The sequence below is a fragment of the Pogoniulus pusillus genome, chromosome 4 (assembly GCF_015220805.1).
Source record: "Pogoniulus pusillus isolate bPogPus1 chromosome 4, bPogPus1.pri, whole genome shotgun sequence".
In the NCBI taxonomy this organism is placed as follows: Eukaryota; Metazoa; Chordata; class Aves; order Piciformes; family Lybiidae; genus Pogoniulus; species Pogoniulus pusillus.
Window position 1 is genome coordinate 4,059,487 of NC_087267.1, and position 16,866 is coordinate 4,076,352.

At 40.1% G+C, this 16,866-nt stretch overlaps 1 long non-coding RNA gene across 2 annotated transcripts in view; it reads left to right on the forward strand.

Moving 5' to 3' along the window:
• LOC135174653 (uncharacterized) overlaps positions 1–16,866 on the forward strand; it is a 46,252-nt gene that overhangs the window by 21,317 nt on the left and 8,069 nt on the right. For both annotated transcript variants that reach the window (XR_010302048.1, XR_010302047.1), the window contains 3 exons: positions 1,454–1,531; positions 12,316–12,388; positions 13,360–13,399. This is a non-coding gene — a long non-coding RNA (uncharacterized LOC135174653). The remainder of the gene's footprint in view (positions 1–1,453; positions 1,532–12,315; positions 12,389–13,359; positions 13,400–16,866) is intronic.

Here is a 16,866-nt window from a genome sequence, read left to right on the forward strand (position 1 = left end):
TGGGTTGGGAGCCTCCTGGGGACTCTGATTTTTCTGGGAGGGGTATTGTGTTTCTGTATTACCTTTAACTTCTATAATCAAGTCCTTTCCTTACATCCACCATGGCCTTAGTGGCTGAGGAAGACCTGGCTCTTAGGAGTGGAGTCATCTTCTCTGGAGACTTCAAAAACCAACTTGGACACGTTCCTGTGCAACTGACCTAGATGACCCTCCTTTAGCAGGGTAGTTGGCCTAGATGATGTCCAGGGTCCCATCCAATTTCTACTATTCTGTGATCTCGTGCAGTTCAGCATATCATTGGAATTACATTCAGTTGCAGCCAAGAAACACACCTGTATGCATATGTTCCTCATGTCTAACTCTGGATCCACAGTGCAATTTAATTTATACAAAGCCAGCTCAATCCAGGTGATGTGGTGTAGCTTCACAGGGGAAGTCAACAAGAGAGGGAGAGGAGCTTTTTAATGCCCAGATGCAAACATCACTTTTGCAGATCTTATCTCACCTCATATACATGTTTTTGTAATGGGAACCATATATGAATTCATGACACAGTGATAGAGATAAAAAATGAGCTACAAACTTTACACAGACAAAAGTAGCATAGACAACTGCTACTCTAAAGAGGTACAGGAACATCTTATGGTCCCATGTAACAGGAAGAAAAAAATGTCAGAGAAAAATCCATGTAGGAAACCCTTCTAAGAGGTGTGCATAAAGATAAAAACTCCTAACTTTGTATAAAAAGGATCAGCTTCAAAACAACTATTTCCAAGGGAGAAAAAAAAAGGTATTGTACTAAGCAGTTTTATAGAAAGTAGTTTTATGAAAGGTAAGAATTCTAAGTCATCAGTGGAACTCTTTCCAGAGAAGAATAAATCTGTTTGTTCTTTCACGTAGTTCTAAGGAATACTTTGCAAATACTCCTGCAACTAATGATTTTACAATGATATGTTAATAGTTTTGTGCTTAAATTGATATTGTGAGAAAAAACTCATGCAGATTGTTTTGTTTCCTGCACTTTATCATTTCCTTATCAAGTTGCTTGTAAAGGCTGCTGAAAAATTCTGAGGGTGCCATAACTGTGTTTCATAATACAGTGCTTGTATGTGTAAAGCTTCAAAAAGGAGAAATCTTTAGGGACATCTTCCTTTTATGGGAAGGATCATGGCACTATCACAATCATCTACAGTCCTACAGAAACTGAAATAATTAAATGACTGAATTTACACCTGGTTTTAACTTTTGCCACTAACCCTGTCACCCTCACTTGCTAATACATCTTCTTATAGTCACCTATACAGTGTTGTCAGAGAAAACCCCCTTACAAATCATTAATATTTTGGGTATTTCAAAGAATAAACTTTATCTATTTTTTTAAAAAATAACTCATGTATCAGATACTAGATCAGTACCACTGAAATGACTTCTGCTTTTCTGAACTGTGTTACAGGACTAAATGACCTCCTGAGTTCCTTCCAACCCGGATTACTTAACAGCTCTGTGATCACTGCCCAGGACCAAGCCTGTGGTAAAGTATAGTCTACCCCTTCAGTAGCACCCTAGTAGTTAAATGCATTCTTTGCAGAATAAAAAAAGATATGGGCAATATTTTTTATTTCCCCTCTTCCTTATGAGAAAGTAAGGAATCACAGCCCAGCCCCAGCACTGTAGCTGTAGCTTTAAACCTGTGTGTAGTCTTTTATCAGTCTATCTCCATTTACTTTGGCTGCCTTTTACAGTCACATGAGTGTGAAATGAATCATGGCCTGTATTTTCTGTTAGCATGCTTACAACCAAAGTAAAATCCTAAGATAAGCCAATGCAAAGGGAAGCCAGGATCTTAAAAGGCAAACTGTTAAGTTACTTTCATACCCTACTCCTAAGTTGGAAACTGACCATTTCGATGCTGAGACAAAGAAAACCAGGAATGGTGAGAAACATAAGGACTGTGGCAGAGAGGAGGATCCCTGAACAGTTGTCTGACCTCTGTGCCTTTTCAAATCCAGCAATAGAAAATTGTCATATTAATGCCTATTAAAGAAAGGACTAGTAAAAGTCAATGGAAGAAGAATTATAGCCTTCCTTGGACTACAGATTTATTCCAGTTAGTTGAACTACTCCCAAAACCTGAAATAATAATAGTATTAGCTAATTAAGTGATCAAAGGCTATATTTATATCATAATGTTTCTGAGGTTTTAGCATAATAAACTCAGTAAACACAGAATTTGTCCTGCTTAACATAAACTCTATTAACAATCACTTAATTAAATACTGATTCATTTGACTTGCTTCACCATGGTAAGTGGAGATCTATGTCCGTATGTAATGAATCTTGGCAGTAATGGTCTTCATGCAATGAAAACTTGTGATAGTGGGTGTCATTGCATTTAAAAAAGCAATATAAGCAGTCACAGAAGACTGCATGGTGGCCACCTGGAGATGTATTTCAGAGTATTGAGTTTTTGACATGTGAGCACACACAGGCATAAGGAATTCAAATGCACAAAATAGATGTGTCCTACAACGCTAGATTAATGGGCAAGTAAAGGCTAAACATAATTTCCACCAAAGTGAAACCACAGAGAGCAGAAGATAAAGCTTTGTCTCTCCAAGGAGAGAATGAAATGTAAGGTAAATAGAAAGGCCTCTGATAAAGGAGAAGGGTGCATGCCTCTATTTACTGCATGTCATGGGTTTTCTTAAAAGAGAGCTGACAGAATGAAGCTCTCAAATGAACTGGAGGGAAAAAAAACACCACAATTATATTTGGAAAGAGAGATACAGAAAATACATTACAATGCAGATATAAAATCCACAGCAAACCCCTTGAATTTTCCCCCATGACAAAGGGAGGAGGAGGAAAGGAGAACGAGTCCCTAGATGATTTTCTAACCCTGTAGTTCCCAACCTGGGACACTGCTCTATTTCAAAACTGTAGAGACTGAGGCACTAGCTCCTAAGTTCACTTTAGAAATACAACTCCCTTGATTTCAGTGGAGCAGATCCAGAGTTTCAGCATTTTTAATGGCATCTGTCCTTGGACTCTCCATTTGACTCTAACATCTTTGTTTTCCCTAAACCTTAAATATTATTGCTGTAGAATGTTTGAGTAAGATCAATATTTTATCTCTTGATGTTCTTTCTAACATTGCAGGGCATCAGACAGTTTCTGTAATGTTCTGTGTGGATGATGCCTCCACAAACTGTTCTTATTCTAAATTGATTGAGCAGGTGTTACTTTTATACACTTGCAGAAGGTAAGGCTGCCAGAAAGGCAATCAAAAGAAAGCTAAATGGCACTTCTGATAATATATAATGTCAATTCTTCAGTCAGTGTATGGCTATCATGACTAACTTGAGCAGCCTCTAAATACTGAAGTAGACTTAAGAGTAGTGGAGATACAGTTAGGGATCCAGTCCACAAAGTCTCACACTTTCTACTGAAAAGTATGATTTTATTTTACATAAAAGTTTCTCCCCAGCACTTGTTTCTGATCATCATATTTGACTAGACAATGTCTTAACTGCTTTCCTTTAAAATAACTGCACAGATTCAGACCAATCCAAAAGTTGCCATGACACAACCTTATTACCCTGATCCAATGCCTTTCTCACCAAGAAGGATGTGAGCTTCTTTTGCTGCCTGAAAGATGACTCTGCACTCTTTGCCTCCTTCCCACCATAGTTCTGATGCAGGAGGCACCTGCAGTTCAGGGAGGTTATATGCACTATCAGAATACAAAACCAACATCCTCTAAATTGGCATTGAAAGTTGTCATAGATTGGCTAAGGTTCTAGATGGAATTAATAGAGGTTATGATTTTCTCAGCAAAATGCACCAAAAAATTCTGTTGATCTGAAGGCAAATGGAATCACAGGCCTATTGCATGCTAAATCACAAGATGCAGTCTACACTTTGGATTTAGGGAATCTTTAACAATATTTACAATACACAGTGTAAACTGTTATTCTAGTAGCCTCCACAACATTAGGTAATGTTTGATGCATGTCAAACACATTGTATTTGAAGGTTTCTAACCAAATATAACATTTCAGGCAAACAAACTAAGTCACAGAGGTAAATGGTGAAGTAAACCTTCCTTGTTACTTAGCAATGAATGTTAAGTAAAGAAAAAGCTAGCTTGTTTCTGATTGAACCACTAGGTCTTGAAAACTGCTATATTATTTATCAAGTCCAGTTGGAAAAAAACTGTATATCAGTACCCAGACTTGAATATACATGCAACTAGCTGAACAGGCAGACTGACTGTGCAAGTACTCATATTCAAGGCCAATTTACATTTATGACCAAGTCCTGAATATGTGTAGTTATATGAAGTCTTAGAGTTCTGTATTCATGTCCTTGTTTATTTAATATACAAAATGCAACACCAGGTACATTAACAAAGAAACCATAATATTTTATTAGACAAGAATAAGCACACAAAAGGAAAGGAAGCATTATTATCCCAATTTTACAGAGCATGAAATAACGAACAAGGAGCTTAGCAACTTATCTTGGGGTACATAGCAAGTCGGTGGCACAGCCAGGAAATGAAACCACATCTGCCTGTCTTTCCAATTTCTTAGATCATCCCTCATCTTTAAGTCTGCATATCTGGAATCAAAGGCACATGCATTCTTTCAGGCTAAATCGAGGAAGGGTTGTACAGCTCTGTCCTTGCAAGTAGCAAACCTTAAACTTAATCTCTATTTGAAGAGACAGCATTTCCATGAAGCAAGCCCATGCCAGGGCACTGGGTGAGTACAGAACATAGCTACTCGTGAAATTTTTAATATTTTTTTTCTAATATCACCTATGTGCTCCTTAAAGATTGCAGTCTGAACTTGCAATACCTAGTAAAATCATGACTATAAATAATAGGGCAGCAAGGAAATGAAGCAATAAAGAATAGCACAGAAATAGTCTGACCAAGAGACCACTAGTTTTTACAGAGCAGAACAAGAGATATTACCTCATTAGACCTAAGGCCACAGGTTTGTAAAATGAAGTCATATTGACAGGTTACTAGCCAGTGTAAGCTCTTGCTGGACATGTCTCCATTGTGAGCTGTACACCCATACAGGCCTCTGTTACACAAGCTCCTAGATGCTAAGACTGAGAGCACTGCTGGAGAGCCCTACCTGACGGTTCTCTTTCCTTCCTGAGAAAATCAAGGTGTACAGAAGAATGATGAGGATCAGATTTGTCATGATGTACAGTCTGCAAGAGGCCAGACTAGACATAGCTATCACACTACAGCCTTACAGTACACACACAGCTTCTAAGGCTCAGATTTTCCACCACATCTCCTGCTTTTTGATTCAGCTTAGCCCATCACAACACCAAAAAGAAAGGTAACCTTTCTACTACTAAATCTTCACGAGAAATTATTGTCTATCTGAAGTTCCATTTTTTTAATAGAGTATAAGACACTCAAAGAAAAATAAATGAACTTTCTAAATGCAAAACAGAATTAAGAATATAACATATGTATGTTATTATGACTTAGAATGCTAACATGAACTACTGTTGCTAAGAAAACGTACTTTGAGGTCACAGAACAAATACCAGTGAGTTAAAGCGACGGTGCTACAGAGGTAGTTTATGAATGGAGAATCCAGACCAGCAGTTTCCATTAATATATGTGACTTATCAGTACCACTGTTGTTTTCTTGAGTGGAATGAGAGTTCTTGCTGAGAAGAATAGATTCCTCACCTCATAATGAGCAATAAAAAATCTAGGCACTAGAGCCAAATGCTCTATGTTTAATTATGCGCTGCTTGATGGATGTTAGCTCATGTATTGTTCTCCTATAAACATAGAACTGCATAACCTCAACGTTCATGTATTATACATAGCTGGATAAATATATATGCACAAATAACCTACCCACACTTTAGCATTGCTACTACTATTTTTACTGTTTCCTTGTCATGCACAAAAAAAATACAGCTCCTTAGTTGTCACATGGAGTTTACAGAGTTTAAGGCGGATTTTATTTCTTTTTACCTTTTCCACTTACACTAAAAGAAGATCTCACCTTCTGGAGAAATGCACAAAAAAAGTACTCCTAGAAAACTTGCACTTCAACAGTCCACAAAGCTATTTGGCCAAGAAAACCAAGGATATTTACCCACCCAGCAGTCCTGTACAGAGTGCATGGCTGCAATTCTATTTGCTTGTGTATCTGAGGCCTCGAGAGAAGGGCTTCAAGTACACATGGAGACTGTTCCAGTCTTTCTGGAGTCTAAGTGAAAATTGCTTTCAAAATGCTTTCTATTCTTTCTGCCTTAGCATTTCCACTTGAGCAGAAATTTCAGAATGGTTTCACTTGCTTAGATGCTGCACTTCCAGGGCCTTCTCCTTCCCACGGTTAAATTCTCTGCTCTACCTGCCTGCCAACTATTAGTTGATAGCTGGGGACCTTCCAATCGCATCTTCCCGTTCATTTGAAGGAATACCATAGCTTCTCAGCTGGCCCATTAAAGTTCTCCCTGATTTAATTAAGAACTGGTCTGCACCCCCTGCTGAACTTCAGAAGATTACCACAGTCTCAATATTGTTTCATAACTCCTTTAAAACTCTGATAAAATCACCTTGGGTGATTATAGGACTTTCTACTGCTCATTTGACTCCTCTGTGCTCATTGCTTTAACTCAGCTCACAGCTTTAATTGCATTATTCCTGGCTGCCATGGGGGCCTCATAGTTGCCTTGGTTCTTGGGAAGTGCTGCTCTGATCCAACTTCCTCCCTAAGGGATTCTCCATCTCCCACATCTCGGTGTGGCTGCCTCTCCTGAGCTTATCAACATTTTCTGTTCAACCTCTATGTGACTTTAAATCTGTGAGCCTCAATGACTTCTTGTAAGCATTCAATTCTCATCCAATTTGTCTGCCCTTTACTTTGCTAATGTAGTAGTCGGTCCTGTCTATGTCTCCTCCACCTTTGGCCATCACCATGGAAACCTCCTCCATCTTGCATGTCAGTCAAGCCCACAGCACAGCCAGGCCTTATGTCAAGAGCTCAGAAATTCCAGGATGTTTTCTCAATTACAATCTTTATTACTGTCGTGCAGCTAAACATTTTGCCAGATTCTTATGATCTCAATATTTCATTGTTGTAATAAAATTTTCACTGATTTTGACATGCATCTTCTTGTCCAGTTACACCTATCAAAACACTTATTTCAAGGGCACCTTCCTGGCATGTGGCTACTGCAGTGTCACTTTCCTCTCTGTCATTCCATGGATTCTGCTTTTGCTGCTTCCTAGATACAGATCATACATCTTGAATTCCTCCTAGCCTCTGTCTATTCCACCTGAACTTCTTATTCAGTGTCAAGTTAATTCATAGCTCCCAATTTCCAGCCTCCACCATGCACTTGCCTTTTTTTTTTTTTCCTTTTCTGAGGCATCTTTAGGTTTTCTCCCAGTGTTCAGCACTGGCTGCTTCCAGTGTAAAATCTCCTGGGTTTTATGTCATACTTGAGAGGCTACCATTAATATTCTCTATTTGTTGGGATAAGCAAGTCAGAACAGAGCTTCGGGCTCCTTAGCAGCATGGTGTTGGAACTAATATATATGCTTCAAGATCTGAGTCCTAATACTTTCATAGCTGAATTTGATGATCCCAGTAGACTCTCTGAACTTAAGTCAAAGGCAAGCAGGAATCAGTTTGTGGATTACAGGTTTCATTTTAATCTGCATAATGTGGTCACAGTCTGAATATGATTTTACAGTATGCAAGGACTATTTCCTACCATATACATCTTTATCTAAGGAAGAATGTAGCTATGTCACTTAATCACAGGATATCTTCCTCATCACAAATTATACATGAAGTCTTGTTATGATGTACTAAACCTTCTGAAAATGTCTGCACTCATGTGTCAGCATGAATGATTCCAGATTTTGAGGTGTTTCACAGATACCTGTAGAAGACACTTTTAGAGTTGCCAATTTAGACTCAATACTCTATGAAAATTACTCAGGAAAGGTTTGTTATAGTATTAATGAAATTCAATACTGGGTGACTTTATTAAATCTACCAACTAAAGGAATAAGATAGAATAAGCAAGAGAAACTGAAAAGCAGTTACAACACGTGGCAGGGGAACTGCTTTACTTTTAAGGTTTACCTGAATTGATCCTGAATTTCTGCACTGGGTTAATACATTGGTTCGTGTGGGACTGGTCTCTGATAACTACACAAATGCAATTCACCCAGTAAGGTTAGGGGGAGAAAGAAGAGGTTTTGTATAAACTCATAGGTACAAATCTATTCTGTTTTACCAGGTTGGCAGGTTTGCGATGATGCATTTAAAACTCTGTGAACAGTTTTTCAGATCTATGACTTTCCCGGTCACAATGTTTAACAAAAGCTCCAAGTGCAGGGTGCTGCACTTTGGCCACAACAACCCCATGCAGAGATACAGGCTGGGGTCAGAGTGGCTGGAGAGCAGCCAGACAGAAAGGGATCTGGGGGTGCTGATTGATACCCACCTGAACATGAGCCAGCAGTGTGCCCAGGTGGCCAAGAGAGCCAGTGGCATCCTGGCCTGCATCAGGAATGGTGTGGCCAGCAGGAGCAGGGAGGTCATTCTGCCCCTGTACTCTGCACTGGTTAGACCACACCTTGAGTACTGTGTTCAGTTCTGGGCCCCCTAGTTTAGGAGGGACATTGAGATGCTTGAGTGTGTCCAGAGAAGGGCGACGAGGCTTGGGAGAGGCCTTGAGCACAGCCCTACGAGGAGAGGCTGAGGGACCTGGGATTGGTTAGCCTGGAGAAGAGGAGGCTCAGGGCAGACCTTATTGCTGTCTACAACTACCTGAGGGGTGGTTGTGGCCAGGGGGAGGTTGCTCTCTTCTCTCAGGTGGCCAGCACCAGAACAAGAGGACACAGCCTCAGGCTGCACCAGGGGAGATTTAGGCTTGAGGTGAGGAGAAAGTTCTTCACTGAGAGAGTCATTGGGCACTGGAACGGGCTGCCCGGGAAGGTGGTGGAGTCGCAGTCCCTGGAGCTGTTCAAGGCAGGGTTGGACGTGGCACTTGGTGCCATGGTCTAGCCTTGAGCTCTGTGGTAAAGGGTTGGACTTGATGATCTATGAGGTCTCTTCCAACCTTGGTGATACTGTGATACTGAGAAAAGGTGCAAGAGAAAATTAATCTGAAACAAGGTTACTGCTGATAAAACAGCTGTTTAAGACCAACCCTCCATAAAACCAGGTCACAATGAATTTGTGAGGAGCTACAGCCCACGCTGAGGTCGCACCACTGCATGGGGACCCGCTGCCGGGCAGGCGGCTAGATGGCGCTGTTCTGCTGCGCAGCGCCGCGAACGCAAGCCCTTCGCCTGCTCCAGCGAAACCCAAGTCCTCACTGAAGTGGCTTTCGACATCGATACTAGCACACGCCAAAAAGAAAAGTGAAGCTTATTATCTTTTTATGTTGACTACGTATGTTTTGTTTTGCTCTTGAAGAATTTTAAAGTTCCCGTTTGCCGTAAGGCTACTTAAAGGAAATCATGCATTAAAACCAGGTAGACTCTACGTATGAAGAGGTGCTACCTACAGGTCAGTACACTCAAGTACAGGTCAGTACACTCAAGATGGATTTTCTATCTTTGGTACAGCAAGAGGTGAATTCTTCATTGTCCAGTTCAGGAGGAATCAGACGAATTAACTTATATCCCCTCCAAAGCGGCTCCAAGGAGAATGCTTGTGTGATCCCATCTGTTCTACAGAAAAGCCTGGGAAGCAAATATTCCCAGACTGGCATAAAATCCAAGCAGAATAATGCTTTGTAACAAAGTGTAGCTTTAAATAATTTAGATAATTCAACACCGTATTTACAATTCTGTTAGTCTTGGATGTGATCTTATTAGATAAATGCTTTAATTCATTGTAGAGTCTGAATTAAAACCAAGGTGCAGTAAGCAAGGTCAGTCACATCAATAACATATTTTCCATATGAGTCTTAATGGTTTTAAGAAAAGCTAACTTTAATATGATTGATGGTCTAAGAAGAATTCAGTCTTCCTTGTCATTCAGAAGGAGATTCAAAACCAATTACATATTTGAAAAGTAATTGTATCTATGAAGCAGAGGAATTTAAAAGACAGACCCAAAGGATGAAAACGTTAATAGTTAAATGATGACATATCTCAATGCATTGTTTGAACCAAGACAAGAACCTCTGATTAACAAAATCAGGGTTTAAATCTGCTTTGTTAACAACCTAGGGTGAATTTGTAGTCTGTACTTTAAAGCCCAGAGGTGACCTCCCTCTGCAAAGCCAGCTGGAGCCACAGACCTGCATGGATGCATCAACTGGAGCTCATGGATTTTCCAGCTTTGGTATACAGCAAGAGGTGAATTGTTCATTGTCCAGTTCAGGAGAAATCAGGCAAGTTAACTTATATTCCCTCCAGAGTGGCTCCAAAGAAAATGCCTGTGTGATCCCATCTCTTCAACAGAAAAGCCTGGGAAGCAAATATTCCCAGAAAAAGGAGCTGCAATAAATGCTTGCAGGTTAAAAACATCCTCAGTCATTGATGGTCTTTGCAAAGTTAATGTCTACACTTAACATATTTTTTCCTTATAGGGTTAGTTTGTCCAGAAGTTGGAGAAGACCTAAAGTACTTCAGATTGCACTGGAGAAAGACAAAATATCTTTATAAAAGTTAGCCTTTCCCAGTATGCTTCTGTCCCTGTCTGCAATAATCTTGTGCATCCCGCACCTCCAACTCAGACTTGGCTTTTTCTTTTCTGCTGAAGCTATGAGGAACACTTCAGAGTGTTTGGCAGTGTGAATCTGCCACATGCCAACCATAAAACTTTACGGTCTTATTCTAGCACTTCAGTTTTTTAATCCAGAAAAGAAAAGCCAAAAAGTGAGGACTTTTTATCTTACATTTATTCAGACATCTAAAGTATCTTTCTCTACTACATCAAAGAATGCTGTAGATTGTTGTGTGACAAAAGATTTGTCTGGTTCATCAAATCTTTTGCCTGAGGACTTTTGTGCCTCCAGTATTTGCAATGAGGCACCTTCAATTTCTAGTAGCTACATTATTCTTTAACAAACCTTTGGCCTACTATTATTGTAGTTCAAATGTAAACTATTCAGCTATGCCCACAATTAACCATAGAATGAATTGCCTTGAAGCACAGAAAAGAAAATATGACTCAAAGACCTTTAGAATCAATTCAATAAAATTGATAGAATGCTTCCAGCACTTTGTCTGGGAGCAAAGCATTTCTCAGCAGGTCCATCAGATCTGGCACAGGAAAACCAGACACACCACTCACACTGCCTCTTGGCGTGGGCTAGAGCCCATACATTTATGTACAGCAGCCTCTTTTCTAGCCTCTAATCCCACATGTCAGACCCAGTTAGATGATGGGGCACTCCTGAATGTTCAGAGACAGATTCAGTCACTGAGGTTTTGGTGTGTCATCTTTTTCATTGCAGTTCTTTTATACATAGCTTTTGTTGTTATCATTATTCTTGCTTAAGAAGACTGAGAGGATGGTTTACAAAATTGATATACTTTCTGGGACCATTAAATTGTGTTAAAAGTAACTTATCAGGGGTTTATTATGGTTTGGTTTTGGTTTTTTTTCTGTAGTGTGTTTTAACCCACTTTAGTCCTTTGTTGTACAGCTGACAGGAGATTGACTTAGTACAAGGGAACTAATGATGTGAGGATAAGAAGAGACAAGCATGTGAAACAGCGGCAGGGACAGCTTTTCCTATGGCAAGGAAGTGTTACTCTGGCTTGATGCTGAAACAAAATACAGCCTTTGACTTATCACGGGAAGACTGTTGCCCTAGGTCCTCCTGGAGCATGGGATGGTCAGGTGTTTCACTCCTGGCAGAAGAGCGGAGTCTAAGGTCAGACATTCAAACAGCAAACTGATGGTGAGCATTGTGCCTCTGTGCCTCACCACAAGGGTAATGCTGCAGAGCCCTTCATTTTTTTCTCTTGAGTCAGCAGTGAAGACTTGGAGGTCTCTTCCAACCTGGTTGATTCTATGATTCTATGACTGTTAAAATATTTAAAAGAGTACTGTAGGAATTAGTTGTTTTCTATCTAATACCTACAGATGTGATTCTTTCAACTTGCCTTTTTCTATCTATTAACATCTGTTTTTCTTTATTAGCCCAGAAAAGCAGACGTCAATAAAAATGCCACTACCACAAGCTTCAGGATAAAATTCTGTTAACTGGCAATGCTGAGTGTATGAGATGCTACCTTCTGAATTACCAATTCACTTTGTGTTATTTTTTCTGTCTTATTTCCAGTGTAAACCCATCTCACTGCCTCACCAACTCCTCTCTGCTTTGCTTATGAGCTCTGATAAGATCACAGCTTGAGGTAGGGTGGCTTGCATACAATAGGATGAAAAGGCTTGTGATCATGATAATTGACTGAGCCATCCAGGCCCATAATTGCTTAATAATAACCCTATCTGGTGGGGTTTTTTTTCACACAGCAATCCTGTGTTAAAATTGTCTCTGACTGCTTAGCTAACTAAAAGCCATAGTGGAACTGCATGCATATGGTGTGACAAACATAGAAACTATCACATATGTAAAATATTCTGGGGTAGAGAAATTCCTGCTGTGGAAAATCAAGGTTTGAGAAGTATCTCGGGTTCCTGAAATAAAATAGTTCTTGACAATGACAATTCTAGAAAATACAATTCTCTATTTCAGATTCCTGTTTTGTACAACACCCTTCCATTGTCCACTTCTGGCCACTTCTTAATTTTTCTTAGTTGTTTTTCCACAAACTGGTCTCACAGTGACTCTTCACTCCATGTCCAGCAGTTATTGTATGTTATTCTCTCAATGCTATTTGTTAAAGAAAGCCACCTGGGTGAGGGTTATAAAGAGGCAGTTTTGAGGACCAGCTTTCATGAAATGTCCTCTGTATTAAACTGTTTTAAGGACTCTGATTGGCATGAATTTCTGTGAACCAACCACTATAAATATTAGCAAGAGCAAGTCCTGAGGATATTGAGATGATTTTTTTTTTTGAGCAGGAGGAAATTAATATCTGGGACAGATTGTCAAGTAGTAGTTGTATCTGTCACCATCACTTTGTATGTCTGTGAAATAAAAAATGGTTAACTGTACAGAACAAAATGACAGTCTAGATGTCAAAGTTAGACAGGATATACAGACTCTGATAAGTCACTTTATCTGCCTTTTCTAATGAAATTTTACCATTTGGATTTGCTTCTCAAGACAATAAGCACAGAAATTATATGAACAAAAACGCAGTCTAGGTTTTTTTATTTACTCTTTTAGCAATTACATTCTCTGTATGTGCTTTCTTTTTAGGTGCAGAGGCAGGACTGCGGCACTCAGGAGACGACTCACTGTGAGTTAGCTGCAAGTAGTGCACTTTATTGAGGCAATACAGCAGATTATCTACTAACTTGGAAGAGGCACGCAGAGCCAGCTTAGTTTAAGATTGGTACATGTGTCCAGTTCTGGGTCCCTCAATTCAAGAGAGATGTTCAGACACTGGAGCATGCCCAGAGAAGGGCAACAAAGCTGGTGAGGGGCCTGGAACACAAACCCTATGAGGAGAGGCTGAGGGAGCTAGGGGTGTTTAGTCTGGGGAAGAGGAGGCTCAGGGGTGACCTCATTGCTGTCTACAACTACCTGAAGGGAGGCTGTAGCCAGGTGGGGGGTGGCCTCTTCTCCCAGGCAACCAGCAACAGAACAAGGGGACACAGTCTCAAGCTGTGCCAGGGGAAGTACAGGCTGGATGCTAGGAGGAAGTTGTTGCCAGAGAGAGTGATTGGCATTGGAATGGGCTGCCCAGGGAGGTGGTGGAGTCACCATCCCTGGAGGTGTTCAGGAAAAGCCTGGCTGAGGCACTTAGTGCCATGGTCTAGTTGACTGGCTAGGGCTGGGTGCTAGGTTGGACTGGATGCTCTTGGAGGTCTCTTCCAACCTGGTTGATTCTATGATTCTTCCACACGGAAAGAAGAAGCGGGAAGAAGGGGCCAAAGTATTCAGGCAGGTGTTTAGGGCATATGATAGATACATATTCTAGGTGTAATTTGGACGTTCCACCACACTTACTCAGGGCAGTTGAAAACTGTTATGAAGATGAAGGGGTTTGACTGGTCACAGATACTCCAAAAGACGTTTCACCAGCTCCAAAACAGCAGCAGTTAAGGCCCTAGACTTCCCTCCACAGGCTACAGCTAGTATTTAACTGATAATGTTGACAGGTATGTCCAAGCACTGCTACTAATAATGAAATTTTGCCTTCCTCCTACATTCATGTTCTTGTACTTGAAAAGTTATACAACTAGGGTGAAAAGTGAGCTAAATTACTTTCTACAAGTTAAGAGTGTGTAGATAACCTATCAAAAATACCGTGCAGGTCAAAGAAAGAGATTTGTACATATACAAATATAGCGAGACTTAAGCAATCATTCTCTACCACTCTTACTCTAAAAATTAAGCTACTTTTTTTTTTCCTTTTTCTTCCCATGGGTATACTAATAAAAAGTTGACAAGTCAATTGTTATCCTTGGCAGCACTGCATTTTCACCTTCTGTTTTTTTTTTTTTTAACATGATTATATTACAAGCAAAGGTCCTGCAGGTCCAGTTCTGGTTTGTTTGTGTTTTATCCAGCTGCAGTGTTTTGGAAAGTGTGAGAAGTAGAAAAGTCAAAAGAGATAACTGGGATAACTTTTGGGATGAAAACCATGTAGGGCTTCAAAGAGAAGATTCACTTTCATACAGTAAGAGAAAAAATAGTAATTTAGGAGCTATGTGACTAGAGAGACTGGTGATAGAGATGAATTTTGGAGCACCCTATTGGTCATGCTGATGTGAACAGATAAAGCATTAGCTTGAGCAACTAAGTTGCCTTGGGCAGGAATTTTAATGGTGAGGGAGAGCAGAATTTGAAATGTTAATCAAGAAAAAGCAACAGGAATTTGAAAGGAGCTTGATCTTGGGGAACTAGAGACAGTCATTAGGGAATATGACTCCAATTGCACGTATTACCTTAGGAATATCTGTACTTGGTACAGGGATTACATTGAATGTGTCATTCTTCATCAGTCCTTTCTCTTGTGTCAGAAGGCCTGTACAAATAGTCTCTTGAAGTTAACCTGAAAAATCCCTTTTTCTTTTTTGGCAATCAAAGACTTTCTAAAGGCTGGGGAACAAAGGTAATTGGCTTTCACACAGTAAGTAGCAGGGCTTCAATCTAATTTGGTAGGGGATGCTTTTCAAATTGAGTATTCAAGGCTTTCTTTCCTAAAATGATACAAGCATATACTTTTTCCTTCATTCTTATGTTCATGCAACCTAATTAACAGTAAAAAGGATTAAGCTTTTCTTAAAAGTTGACAAATGTAGCTTAATGAGCAATGGAAAGAGCAATTTGAACCATGCAGCCATGCTACTTGGTTTTAAATTAAGTGTAACCATTCAGGAAATGGACTTGGGAATCATTGTGGACAGTGCAATACAAATCTCTGATCTGTCTGTGAGAGCAGTTAAGAAGCAAACAAATTGCTAGAATTTAAAAGGAGCAGGTGGGAAAGCAATAACAAAAGTATAATAATACAGCTCTGAATTGACAGAATAATGCATCTCTTAAAAAAAAAAAAGCTGTACAGAAGTAAAGAGCTCAGAGGTAAAGAATGAGGATAATCAGTACTGTTTTAAGAAAAGAATTTACACAGATATGGACATTACTGAATGAAAAATCCCTTTTTAAATACATTTGTACACTGTGCCTGTTTCTAAATCATAGAATCATAGAATCAAGCAGGTTCGAAGAGACCTCCAGGATCATCCAGTCCAACCTAGCACCCAGCCCTATCCAATCAACTAGACCATGGCACTAAGTGCCTCATCCAGTCTTTTCTTGAAGACCCCCAGGGACGGTGGGAAGCAACCAATCTTGACAGTGCTTTTACTATAGATACTTCATGTCAGTCTTATCTACTTCCCAGGTGATAATACTAGCACCAAAAAAATCTGTGTTAAAGATTTTCTTTAAGCCAGCTCTGTGGGCACCTTGCTATGTAATCTGTCTTTGACATTTTTTGTGACCTGTCTCCTATCCCTAATGAGGCCTATTGATGTACTTGGAATCCAAAGCAACACAATTATGCTAGCAGTAGGTGAGCCACTGACAGAGACATGCATAGTAATGCCATGCAGATGGCACAGCTCTAGCTGTTCTTCAAAATACTTGGTCACATCCGTGTTGGTAAGTTGCTGGGTTGTTTGGTGTATTCTCTCCAGTGTAAGGACCAGCAAGCTGCCTCTGATCTCAGATGAGGCAGGACTGTCATAGCAGGAAGGTGAAAGCATTTTGAAGAGTTTTCTGTGCAGCCATGGTTAGAGGAACATACTCATATGGCCTACTGAGCTTGTAGCTAAGGCATGCTCTTTCAGTTTTTAGTGTCACTAAACTCTCCCAGGCAGTATCTCCAACTGGCTTTGGCCTGGAAGACCCCACTCCACCCTGGCAAGTGGCAGCTGGCCTCCCTTAAACACATCTTCACAAACATCTCTTCCAGGCTACAGTGACCTGCCTGTGCACAAAGCAGTCAAGTCAGCATCATAAAGCACACTTGTCCATCCCTCCAACAACCTGAGCAACTAGAGAAGACCACTGATTTCCCTCAGAATGCCATTCAGTTTCACAGCAGACATATTTGTTTTAAAGATATTCCACAGCACAGGCCCAAACCAGCTGGAAAATCCAGGATGAGTACCAAGATTTGTTTATACCTCAGGGACAAAATAATTTAGTTCTTAAATGGTTACAGAGAACTCAAGAGTTTTCAGGTGTATGAAA